This window comes from Emydura macquarii, unplaced genomic scaffold (assembly GCF_026122565.2).
Source record: "Emydura macquarii macquarii isolate MOO-44397 ecotype Brisbane River unplaced genomic scaffold, CSIRO-AGI_Emac_v2 contig_2897, whole genome shotgun sequence".
Classification (NCBI taxonomy): Eukaryota; Metazoa; Chordata; order Testudines; family Chelidae; genus Emydura; species Emydura macquarii.
Genome location: NW_027133034.1, coordinates 17,661,435 through 17,674,162, shown reverse-complemented (window position 1 = coordinate 17,674,162; position 12,728 = coordinate 17,661,435).

Here is a 12,728-nt window from a genome sequence, read left to right as displayed (position 1 = left end):
CAGTCCCAGAATATAGTGAAGACAAGAGTTGCTAGGAAACTGACAACATGCATCCCTGTATTCACACCTTACACACTATTATAGTAATCTTTGTACAAAATATGCCTTGTAAGGTATCATCTGAAAACTAATAACTTGATGGTCAATATAATGGTAGAATGTATATAGCAACATTATATGTAAAGTTATGAACATAAACTGAAATCGTGATTGAAGTGTGTTTACCAGACAAGTCTGGGGAGTGGGTGAACCTCTTAAAGACAAAGGACAAGTTGATACCTCTAGCTAGGTATCCTCAAAAGATGATGGACCATCACCTATCAAATGGCCATTCTTTGGCAAGGAAGGGGGGCAGGAACAAACAAATCTGTGTCTTGGCAAACAATAGCATGGAGCCTCTTTTCCCTTCCGCCCGCCTCCCCTCAAATTCCATGTCTCCTTGATCTCAGCTGGAAAGAACTTTTATTTAGGGGTCACATTCAAGAAAATGCAATTCAAATAGGGACTGAACTCGTAAAAGTGAGGGGCCAAAACACTCATAAGGATCTCTCCCTATCCTTCCCTTTTCACCTAAGATGAAAAAACAAACAAACCCCAGTCTTTGGACTTTGGGAGTAGATCCTGGGCTGAGAGTTTGGTCCACAATGTTCTGAAAACATGTGGTAAGGGACTTAAACTAGGCTAGGTTTAAAGATGAAGTTTAGACAGTATCTTATCTTGTAACCATTTGACTTTAATGATACATTACTTGTGCTCGCTTAAAATCTCTCTGTAGGTAAATAAACCTGTTTTATTCTTTGACTAAAACTACAGTGTCGGGAACTGGGCGGGTAACTTCATTTAAGGTCGCAGACTGTTGTACATTGATCCCCTTAAAGGGGCAACAGACCTAATAGTCCTGGACTGTCCAGCAGAGGACTGAACTGTGCAGCCCATGATTTTTTGGGGTAGGAATCCAGGACTGGGAGTGTGTTGGGGTGACCCTGCAAGTATTAACCCAGGCTGCTGAAAATCAGAGTAGCTGGTATTTACTGACAAACTGCTGGGGTCAGAACTGCTGGACCAAGTCTGTGGCTATACACAGACAGTCAGGGTGTGACCTACATGCTGTTTGGGGAGCAGCAAAGCATTGTGAGGCACCCCAAATGGCACAGCAAGTGGTAGCACAATCCATCACTGGTCTGGATTGCATCCCAGAATTTCATAGGAACTAAAAAAGGATTAGAAATTGATATGGGTAATCGGTATATCTGGGTAAATAAAGCATTTTTGTTTGTTTGGCAACTTCTAAAAATGTGTTGAGGGGATCATTTCAGGACAATTAAAGTTTTCCATCTAAATTCTTGAATTTCTTAATTTTAAAAGGACCTTCACAATGAAGTCACTTTGACACAAGTGTGGGGTTTAAAAAAAAAAAAAAAAGTCTGGATTTTTAACTTTCTCTAACAGAATAATTCAGAGAAATCAACCGACATTCACAATGTTTTGGTGTTGCCAAACATGCTTTTTTTTTTTTTTTTTTTTTTGGCTCTGGTTTTTATCTGGGCAAAAAAAAAAACAACTATGGTAATCAGAATGGGGAACTTCTCTCATGCTTCACATCACTGGCTAAGTACTAGTTGTAATGGGGTTAGGAAGGAAGAAGCACAACCAGAAGGGAAGTTATCTCACAATTATCTGCTGTGAAGTTTCTTGTATGTTGCTGTGGTGATGGCCACTGTCAGACAGGCCATTAAAACCAGATGGACCACAGGTATAATCTGACAATTCCTATATTGTTACACTAGTATTTAAGAATCTGAATGAGATCCTTACTAATGAGATGGATTAGTAAAGTTTAAATGAAACATCACAAGCAAGCTGGAGACAGGGATCCACAGGAACTCCACCCACGAGTTCTCCCTTAGGCTACCATATTAAAGCATTACATCCTCAGAACCATCCCTCCTTGGCTGATTATACCCTGCAGGAATAAGACTGCTGCCAACTGTGGAAGCAGTAGCTTTAGGCAAATTTAGACAACTAGATAAGTAACTTACTGAATGAATTTAGCGTGTGGGGGTGGGTGTGTGGGTGGCCAGAATGCCCATAAACAAACGATACTCTCCTCAAAATTACTCAGCAAATTCTTTGGTAACTTTAAGTGTATGGCTAGGTTGTGAGCAGCTCGATGTGTATATAAAATACTTGGTTAAGTGTGATTGATCTCATAAATCATAGAATTGCTTCTGGTCCCTAATTGGATGAGCATGACTTCTACAATCAGCATGACGGTTTGAAGAATCCACTGGGGCTTTGAAATTTTTCAGGGAGAGGAAGCATCTCCACAGAATTAAAGAATTTTAGAGTCTTGTAAATATTTTCCTCTCTGGTCAACACAGGCCTTACCCAATGCTATTACTCTCTCTTTTTAAAAATAGGTTATTGTAAGATTTAATGTCTGGGTGCAGCATTTAAATAGAATTTTGTCCTATCACATTCACATAAAGTACTGCAAGCATGTACAAAACTCTACTTGCACTGTATAGTCATTTTCTCTGATTTGTCTCATTAAATTTCCTTTGTGTTAAGGGTCAGAGGAACGTTGCTAAGCAGTGTCCAAACCCCTATAAAAGTGGTTTTAACTGCTAAGATATCCAAAGGAGTCCACACCTCCATTTGAAAATTTTTAGAGGTCTGCAGGTGAAAAAAGATTGAAAACCACTGCCATATAATATAATATACACCAAATGTTTACACTTACCAGTTTGTTTTTGCTGACAGCACTAAAGTTATTGACCCAAAGTAACTGTACAATCCTTGTCTACCCTATTTAGCTGATTCTGTGCCAGGGCTCTGGTGAGGGGCTCCAGATGAAAACAAATTTTCAAAGAGCATTCTTTGGAACTGAAATGAACTTGCTTTGGTCATTCTTGCATTCTATCATTTTTCCATGAGCATTATAGAGACTTTTTATAACACCTAATGCAAACACACAAGTATCAAAAGTCAAAGAAGCTACCCTAGTTTAATGCTGCAGGCCAGATACTCAGCTGAGGTAAATTTAGCTCTATCTCATATACATTAAACCATTTCTGGAGTTTCCTGTGCACATCATGGGGACAGTAATAGCTCAACATTTTTCCTGGTGCCTTTGGGGCAATCACCATTCCCCCCTCCCTCCTTATGCACCTTTCAGCAGTGTAGACTGGATGCCCCGGGGAGCAGGTTTGCACTGGCCCAGAGTATGACTCACCCTGCACAGTTTCCCCTGCACTCCAGGGTGCTTGGATTAGAAAGAGAATGGTTTATTGATCTCACCATGCTGTAAATATAACACTGAAATGTCTCATCTTTTCTCCCATTTATACATCTTCCCCTTCCTTTTCTGTTATGCAAACAATGGAAAAAGGAACTTTGAAAATATCAGTTTGTGAGGAGACCGGTAGATTTGTCATGCAAAAGACCATTTAACTTGGTGGGAGGAAGTTTAAGATAACTAACTGCTTTGTGTGTGTGTGGGGGGGGGGAATAAAGTCAGAAGGTGAGAAATGTTGGTGGCAGAAAAAACAGATACTTAGATTTTATTACTAAGGAAAGTTCTTATTAGCTTAAGTACAAAGCCTTTTTCCTTTCAACTTTAACATGTGCGTTCAGTAAGTTTTATGTGAAACATTTTTGGTACTGCTGAGTCTTCAAAAGATAAATTTAAACTAATCTGTTCAGCTTTCTTTTATTAGATTGTTTTCCTTTCAAAATATTTATCTCTTGCCCCACATTTCTACCTCCCTTGAAAATGTAGCTTCTCTATGACCTACTACACTTCATTGTATGTTGTTTTCACTTCACAGACTTTATAAACATTTCTAAAGTAGTTTTAGAAACCGTCATAGGTAAATGAAAATAGTCAAGGATCCCTTTTCAGTAGTTTTTAGCCTGATGTTTGTAGTTTTACTGTTGTCACGGGGGGGCGGTGCAGACAATACTACAGCCAGAAGATAGCTCATTAAGCTAATGTGAATACTAAAAGGGGTGTGAGAGAGTTTTTGATTTTTCTTTCGTGGGGAGAGGGAGAAGCAATAATGTCTTGTAAAATTATGCAGGAAGACAATCCAAGCCATTGGAGGGGTTTCGGGACTTGCACTACCTGTGGGTCAATGAGGGGCAAATTAAGGTAGGGTAGGACTTCAAATAAAGTCTTCTCCAAATAGGGCAGAAGGATGCTGGGAACAAGGGAGGATGAGGGGTACAGAGGACAAAAAAAGGGGGGAGGGTGGGGATCCGCTAAACTCCACAGAAGACACTTCACGAGGGGGAAAAAATGGTGGTTGGAATCAGATTTGGAAGGTTTTGGGGAGCTCAGGTTTTTCCTTATGAAGTGTCTTCTGTGGAGTCTGGTGGATTCCCTCCCCCCCCTTTTTTTTCCCTGACAGATTGGACTGCCTTCAGGCTCCCATGAGGTCAAAGGATATTTTTATAAAGGGAGGGGGAGCTCGTTTGTACTCTCATTAATTGCTTCAGCATGAATCTATAATTTTTCTTTAAATTCCATACTAGCTTCTCATGGACACTACAGCCTTTTAGTGAATCGTATGGTTCCCTCCCCCCCACTTCAGTTGGCAGAACATGGACACTTTCACACCACTAGATGTTCCCATCTAAGCTACAACTAAGCACATCCCGAAACAGGACATAGTCTTGTTAGACTGCTGGAAATCCGATCAGATGTAGCTCCACCTTTGATATTCAAACTTAGATAAGCAAATACAAAGATCTTGAGGTGTACATTTCCTTTTGAGTATCACCTTCTGTCTTTGCTGAGGTGCAAACTCTGCTGAGGTGCTTCGTTCAAACTGTAGTGTTACTCACAGACTTACCTCCTCGGTCTGGACTTCTGCTGTACTAGCATGTGATTCCTACCAGTTTCTGAGGCCCAATCCTGCATGGTGCTGAAATCCGTGAGTTGAGAGCACTCAGCACTTTGGAGATGGTGATTGTTGTCAGTCAGGGTGTGAGTTCCCCTCTGGATGCTGTCTCAGCTTCTGCAGCTAGCTGAATTGCTGGACCTCATCAAGCACAGCCCATAAATTACCACAGGCTCGAGTAAGCAGCAAAGGCATTCGGTCAGGTTTATTGGAAGCAAAGCATGGTGCTAGCATCCTATAGGAGCTACAGGTACACTAAGACATATATGCTCATCACAATGGACCATCTCAGTTGTGGGACTTTCTGTTATCCCCTAGGATGGACAGAGATGCTCCTATTAGGATCCCCTTCTTATACCCTGATACAACCAGGTTACACAATGCCTCTTTGATGTGAACTATTGTTCCTTGCCTCCAAGTCAAGCATAACATCTTCATCCATCCTCCTGTCCCTATTTTAAGGTCGGGTGTATCTGTACTGTCTTTCATGATTGTGTTCATGCACTACTGCCTCTTGGGAAGAGCTTGTACTGCCTTCCTCTATTGTATTGCTGTTCGGGGAGTACTTGAACTGTCTCCAAGGATTGTGTTTCCACAATCACCATATATCGGGGGAGCTGTGCTTTAACAATACTGGGTTTCTGCTACTGCTTTTAGGAATGTCAATGCTGTATTTTTGCCAAGTTCCTGCATCAGTCAGTGAACTTGTAAGTGGCAAGCAGTTACTGTTTCCTAGAGCCTGACTTTCGTTCAGGCCTCAGTTCTTGCATCTAGGCACCTTATACTAGGCCTCATGTCTCAGACTCTCACTTTTTACTACAGTGAACAGCACCTCCATAGGATGTGGGAATTTCCATTTCTTCAAAGGACCCTCTCCACTGGTCTGAGATTCAGTGCTCTGACAAACTGGACAGTCGTTTTCCCCACAGCACTCCTTTCCCTCCCACAATAGGCAGGTGTGTGCGCGCCCTTTCTCTGTAGACAGTTGTTCCTCATGTGTCAGCATTTGCTGCCTCTTTCCTCTGAAAGAGAGAGTAAATAATCAGCAAAGATCTTCCTCCAGCACAATTATTGATTGTAATCTCATTTTCCTAGGGATTTGGAATTATAAAGATGCATACAATAATGAAACATATGCTGTACCAATCTAGGAATAGGTTTATAATAGTGCACTGCTAATCACAGTCATCTGTATGGGCAATTGATCTGGAGTCCTAAAACTCCAGTGACTGGTTTGGGGATTGAATTAGAAAGCATTGACTAGTAATCTGGTCAGATTGGTGGAGGATTAAATGGCATTTACATAGTTCACCACTCTGCAGTGTATTTAAAGAATTCATTCTTTCTTCCTTCTTTCCTAGGAAGCAGAGTTTGACATGTATTGTAATGTCACATGGGATGTGTTTTTCTTAAAACAGTGCTTTGCCGGTTTAAATATTAATTGATCCATTTGCTCTGCTGTAACATGAAATTATGATGTCAGAAGATACGGCCTCAAAATATGTTAATGCAAAAGTGAGAAAAAGTCAAGGTGGGGATAATGTCTGGTATAGCAATGTCTCTTTAGAGGCAAATCATTTCTAGTGACTTGCAAAGTAGAAATGTATATGTAAACTAAAAATAGGGGTCATATGTTTCCAGAAAGAAGACTGAGGAAAAAGAGCTGGCATTTTCATACGATACCTGATTCTCCATTGAGATCTGGCACCTTTTTGTATTTCAGGAGTCGTAAGAGCCAGAAACTGGCTGCAAACTGTCAGCAGAGGGTCCCTGCCTTAGGCTAGTGGTAGAGTGTTGGTTCTGTGCCTCCCTCTCTAGGCATATGGGTGCATCAGGGGCAGGGAGGGATTAAGGCAGAGCTCTGCTCTCCCTATTGTCCACGGGTGTTGGGCCTTTTTTTTTTTTTTTTTTTTTTTTTTTTTTTATTTAAAGGACCTTAAACTGGTCATGGAATGTAGAGTTCCCTGTTGGCTCTAACTAGCATCAGGGTTGGGGCTGATCCTGAGAATCTGGAAATCATAACTGTGTCCATGATATCAGCCCCTTGCTTGCACTAAGTAGAGCTCTGCTGTAAGAGAGAATTTGCCCCATTGTTTATATGACACCTGTGTATTGGGAAAGACTTTAAATCCTGTTTTGTTTTGTTTTGTTTGTGTCATCCCTCTTCGGTATTCGATATATTTTTTCACTGTATCTTTGGTTTTCATATATTTTTATATATTGCCTAGTGCATGATAACTGAGCATGTGGAGTTAGGAAACAATTCAGAACTGTACAAGTCTCGTCAGGCAGTGCAGCTACTGGTAGCATGAGGTGTGCGACTTATATTGAGCTGACACCCTTTTGCATTTCTGTCTAGCAGCCTTCTGCTGGCTACCCTGTTGTCTCAATGGATGTCCCCACAACCGGTTGAGCCAGGGTCCCAGTGAGTTCCTTTGAGGCTGTCACTTGTAACAAGATGCACTATAATCCACAAACCCTTCCCCTTTAAAGGGAGCATAGGTTGGAAATGTACATGTTTTGGGAAGCTTTGTCTTCCTCCCATGGGTTTTAACACAAAAATATGATGACTCTGAAGTTGAAAATGTGGATAAATAAGATGGCCTCTGTATACATCCTTGGTCCTCCCCAGTCCTTGAGGAGCTTGTATTAGGGTGAAATGCAGGCTCCTATAGGCTGATCATCCTAAATTATTTAGCATAAATAATGAAGTAAAAGTGAATTAACTCTAAAAAGTATGAATATCCTGGTTTTGAACTCATTACCCTACATTTACTAATTGGGATACGATGCAGTCCTCACTATAGTAATATTGACCCAATGCCAGGTGCTGGTCAATTCTTGGGCTCCTGCCAATGAAGCTTCAACATGATGAGTGAGCACAGATGTGTGGGTTTGCCTATAGCGTTGTTTCTTTCACCTGTAGGCAAAATTGCTAATCTGTTATAGGCAGTAACTTGCATGTTTCTAAGCTGTTTAGGAATGTACATGGGTTACTGCAAGTACATATACCTTTCAGCAAGAGAGTTCCTACTGCAAAGGAGAGCAACACAAAGATAAAAGGATGAGTTGGGGGGAGGACATGACTTGGGAACTAAATATTAAGCTATATGAGCAAATTCTATCGGGGGGGGGGCGGGGGAGAAAAAGATGGCTGAGGGAGACATAACTGCCTCTGAATATATAAAGGGGATGTTTATAAAGAGGACAAGGATCAGTTAGTAATCAGTGAAAAGAGAAGTAGTAGTAGACGTAAGCTGTAGTTGAGAAATTGTAGGGAAACTATTAGGATAAATATAAAGCACCTTTAGGTAATGGAACAATCTTCCAAGGCAAGTTGTTGAGTCATCCTCATTGGCTCTATTCAAGACTAGACACCTCTCTAACAGGGTATCTTAGTATAATTAAATCAATTGTAATAGGGGCAGCATCATGGATTGGACTAAATTACCACAAATGACTGCAAATCGAAATGATTTGATGGACACATGTCACAAACCCTCAATCACAAGTGGTACTAATTGGCATCTTCACTGACAGTCTCAGCAGCCAAGTACATATATGAAGAGGGTATGGAAACTCAATGAACTCTTCACTGCTAGAGGGCTCCCTCTAGGTCAGGGCTTAAATACACCCTTGGGACAGTATGGGGAAATAAGCAGTGTTGCTCCCGCCCCCTAACCTTGCTGTTCCTATTGTGTGGCTATCTAGAGGACTACAATTAAGAAGATATGGATGATCTTGAAAACAAGAGTAATAGAAATAGGATGAAATTTAATAGTGCAAAATGCAAGGTCACACACTTAAGGACTAAAAAATTTTTTTGCTATAAGCAAGGGACTTATCAGTTGGAAGTGACAGAGGAGAAGAAAGACCTGGGTCTATTGGTTGATCACAGGATGATTGAGCCACCAACATGATGCAGCCGTGAAAACTGCTAATCATAGAATCAGAGTTGGAAGGGACCTCAGGAGGTCATCTAGTACAACCCCCTGCTCAAAGCAGAACTAACTAATGTAGTCCTAGGATGCATCAGGCAAGGTATTTCCAGCAGAGATGGAAGTGTTAGTACTGTTATACAAGGCACTGGTGAGACCTCATCTGAAATACTGTGTGCAGTTCTGGTCTCGTCTGTTTAAGAAAGATGAATTCAAACTGGAACAAGTGCAGAGAAGGGCTACTAGGAAGATCCGAAGAATAGAAAACCTACATTATCAAAGGAGACTCAAGGAGCTTGGCTGTTTAGCCTAATCAAAAGAAGGCTGAAGGGAGATATGTTTGCTCTCTAAAGATATCAGAGGGATAAATATCAGGGAGGGAGAGGAATTATTTAAGTGCCAATATGGACATAAGAACAAATGGATCTAAACTAGCCATCAATAAGTTTAGGCTTGAAATTAGACAAAGGTTTCTAACCATCAGAGGAGTGAAGTTCTGTAACAGCCTTTCAAGGGGAGCAGTGGGGGGGAAAAACATGTAATTGGCTTCAAGACTGAGTTTGGTAAGTTTATGCAGGGTATGGTACGATGTAACTTCCTACAATGGCATATAGCTGATCTATGACTACTAGCAGTAAGTATCTCTCATGGCCAGTGATGGGACACTAGAAGGGGAAGGCTCAGAGTTACTACAGAGAATTGTTTCCCAGGTGTCTGGCTGGTGGGTCTTGTACACATGCTCAGGGTCCAACTGCAGTCAGGAAGGAATTTGCCTCAGGTCAGATTGGCAGAGACCATGGGGGTTTTTCACCTTCCTATGCAGAATAGGTCACAGGCCACTTGCAGGTTTAAACTAGTGTAAATAGCAGTTTCTCTGTAAGTTGAAGTCTTTAAATCATGATTTGAGCACTTCAGTAACTCAGCCAGAGGTTATAGGTCTATTACAGGTGTGGTTGGGCAAGGTTCTGTGGCGTGCAGTGTGCAGGAGGTCAGACTAGCTGATCATGATGGTTCCTTCTGACCTTAAATCTGAGTCTATGACCTATGAAGAAAGGTTGAAAGAATTGGGTATGTTTAGTCTAGAGACGAGAAGGTGGACGGGGGACAAAAGTCTTCAAATATATTAAGGGCTCTTATAAAGAGGATAACGATCAATTTTTCTCCATGTCTCCCAAGAGTCGGACAAGAAGTAATCGAAGTTTGCAGCAAAGGAGATTTAGGCTGAATATTAAGAAACTTGCTAACTAACCTTATAGATAAGCACTTGAACAGGTTTTCTAGAGTGTTATGGAATCCCTGTCACCAGAAGTTTTAAGAGATTAGAATAAACACTTGTCAGGAATGGATCCTGTTTCGTCACTGGGAAGACGGACTAGATGATGTCTTAAGGTCCCCTCCAGCCCTACATTTCCAAGATCTTTCTGCGACCCAATGTGTAACCTCTGTGTTTTCTGAGAGCAAAGTTTGATCTTATATTTTTGCTAAAGATAACCATGTGCTTTTATTCCACTTTCTCTCACTTTTAAAATCACCTTTTTCCACTGGAAAAAGGGAAAGCACTTTTTAAAAATTATAGAAATCAAGGATTCGTTCTTCCCTCCCCCCCTTCCCCAAAGAAACAAATTGAATTAACAGTTGTCAGACCTGGCTATGCCAGTCTTTAATTTTCTGGCCCCCTCTCTGTGTCAAGTCCTAGCAAGGCATATATCATCCCCATTCCTTCCCCTTCATTCCCCCCCTTCTCCCCCCCCAAACTTTCTGTATATAACCCATTTCCCTCCAGTTTGGAAAAGTGTTTATCTAGTTTTGTATTCTTGTGTTGGGGATCCATTGCTCCATAACTCACTCAATAATGTAGTGTACACCAGTTATTAGATAACCTCAATTAATTTTTGACATAACATAGGTGTTTCTCTTAGTCTGCTTTCTGTTAGCTTTTTGCTTCTTCAGATATTTTATTATTTACAGGAATATTGATATGTATTTATGAAAAGATTTTTCCCCACTTTCACCACAAGGTGTTTAGTCTAAGGAAATGCAAATAACAAGTTGAGTCTTTCACACCTTTTTTGAGAGTGCTTCATTGTCATGCAAATGACAATAGATCCTTTATCCAGGTTAATAGTTAAACAGCATAATACCTACAATATAAAAGGGACCAATATTTGAGACAATTTATATCAAACGGATATGGTATGGGAAAGGTATGCCTTGTCAGTTAACAGCTTTCTCATGTAATGAAACATGGGCAACAATTACTTTCCTTTTCTCACTGCTCTTCATAATACCTCTTCAGGACTAGATGATCTTTAAGTAAGAATGGGCTGAAGCCATGAAGTTTGCATCTAGATTATGATCTGAACTTCTGCAAAGTTTGATAGTTTTCCAATGTAGAGCTGGGGTTGGGAACACAGCCATGACATTTGAATCCAGATGCAGAACCTGTATTTAATGCGCAAATGAATTCAAATCCAGACTTCAGATTTGGACCTATATTTAGTATGAAACTTTCTAAGTGGGTGTGTGTTGGGGAAAGAAGCATTCTGTTATATTTACTACTTGTATGTCACTATACATAGTTCCTCCCAACCTAAGATTCCTAGAAAGATGGGGATATAATGTTTGCCATGGGATTATTATGGTCTCTTGGTCCTCCAAAATCAGTGTATATTCAGAAAGTGTCCCCATGCTACCTCATGCTTCCCAACAATCAAATAACATCACAGCATATGATAGTCCATTAGCCTTTCTGAATAGAGGCTACAAAACAGCATTAGTGAAAGATTTCTAGAAAGAAAATTCTAAGAGCATTTGAACTGGCAGTTGGTTACACATAATTTCAAGAAGGCTAAATAAAAATATTCTAACAAACTGGAAAGAGAAAATGTCTGAGTTATTGTATTAAAATCTAGGAAAAAGCAAAGTATTCACTTGCAAGTGTTTACTAGTTTCAAAGAAAGCGAAAACTGTTCAAAAGATACATTAATCTGATTCAACATCCTTTTTTTGTTTGTAATAGTCTCTTAATCAACCACTAGGGAACACACACTACTAATTTACAATAATAAAGAGAATAAAACAGTTCAGTGCTTTCAGTGTCTACCTTTAGATCAAGGTTAACATCTAAAATAACCATTACTGTTTTTATCTTACAGATAACAATCACTCTTTCATTCTTCTAGCAGTCGGAGTGCAGCTTTATCAGTTTGGTGTTGAAGTTACCGAAAGGTCTGTTTCAGCCTCTTGTCTTCTGTTTCTATCATTCTCGTTCAAAAGGTACTATGCCATGACAACGTGACATCTCCTTTATCTGACAATTTACAAACACATCTATAGGTCAGAGTTTGCTTGTATATTTCATACAAGTCATGAGAGTTCAGCATTTACTGGAGATCCTATTAATACATCAGGGTTAATCAGAAACGACCTGTAAAGTTTTGAGGAAGAATTTTAAACTATTTAAACTAAATAGGGCAATGCTCTTGAAAGCACTCAGCACTGGACTAACTCTGCCCCCATTTAAATCAATGGTAAAATTGCCATTGAGTTCAATGGGAGCAGAGTTAGGCTGAGCACTTTTGAGAATCCCTAGGTCAGTATGACATTCAAGAAGTTCCTGGGATTTCACCTGGTATGCACAGTAGTGCTAGGGACTCAATAATAGATGCTGAAGCTATCAAACTTAAAAACATGACAAATTAGCTTCTGTTTAAAAAAAAAAAAAAAATTAAACGCCAAGACTTCATTCAGTACAGTTCCCTGGTCTGGAGATTATTTTAGAGCAACATAACACACGTTATGTTTAGCAACATACTAAAATGTCACCAAGAAACTTACTGCAAATCCTCAAAATTCCAAGCCCATGTGCCACCATTGTTTCAGCCTT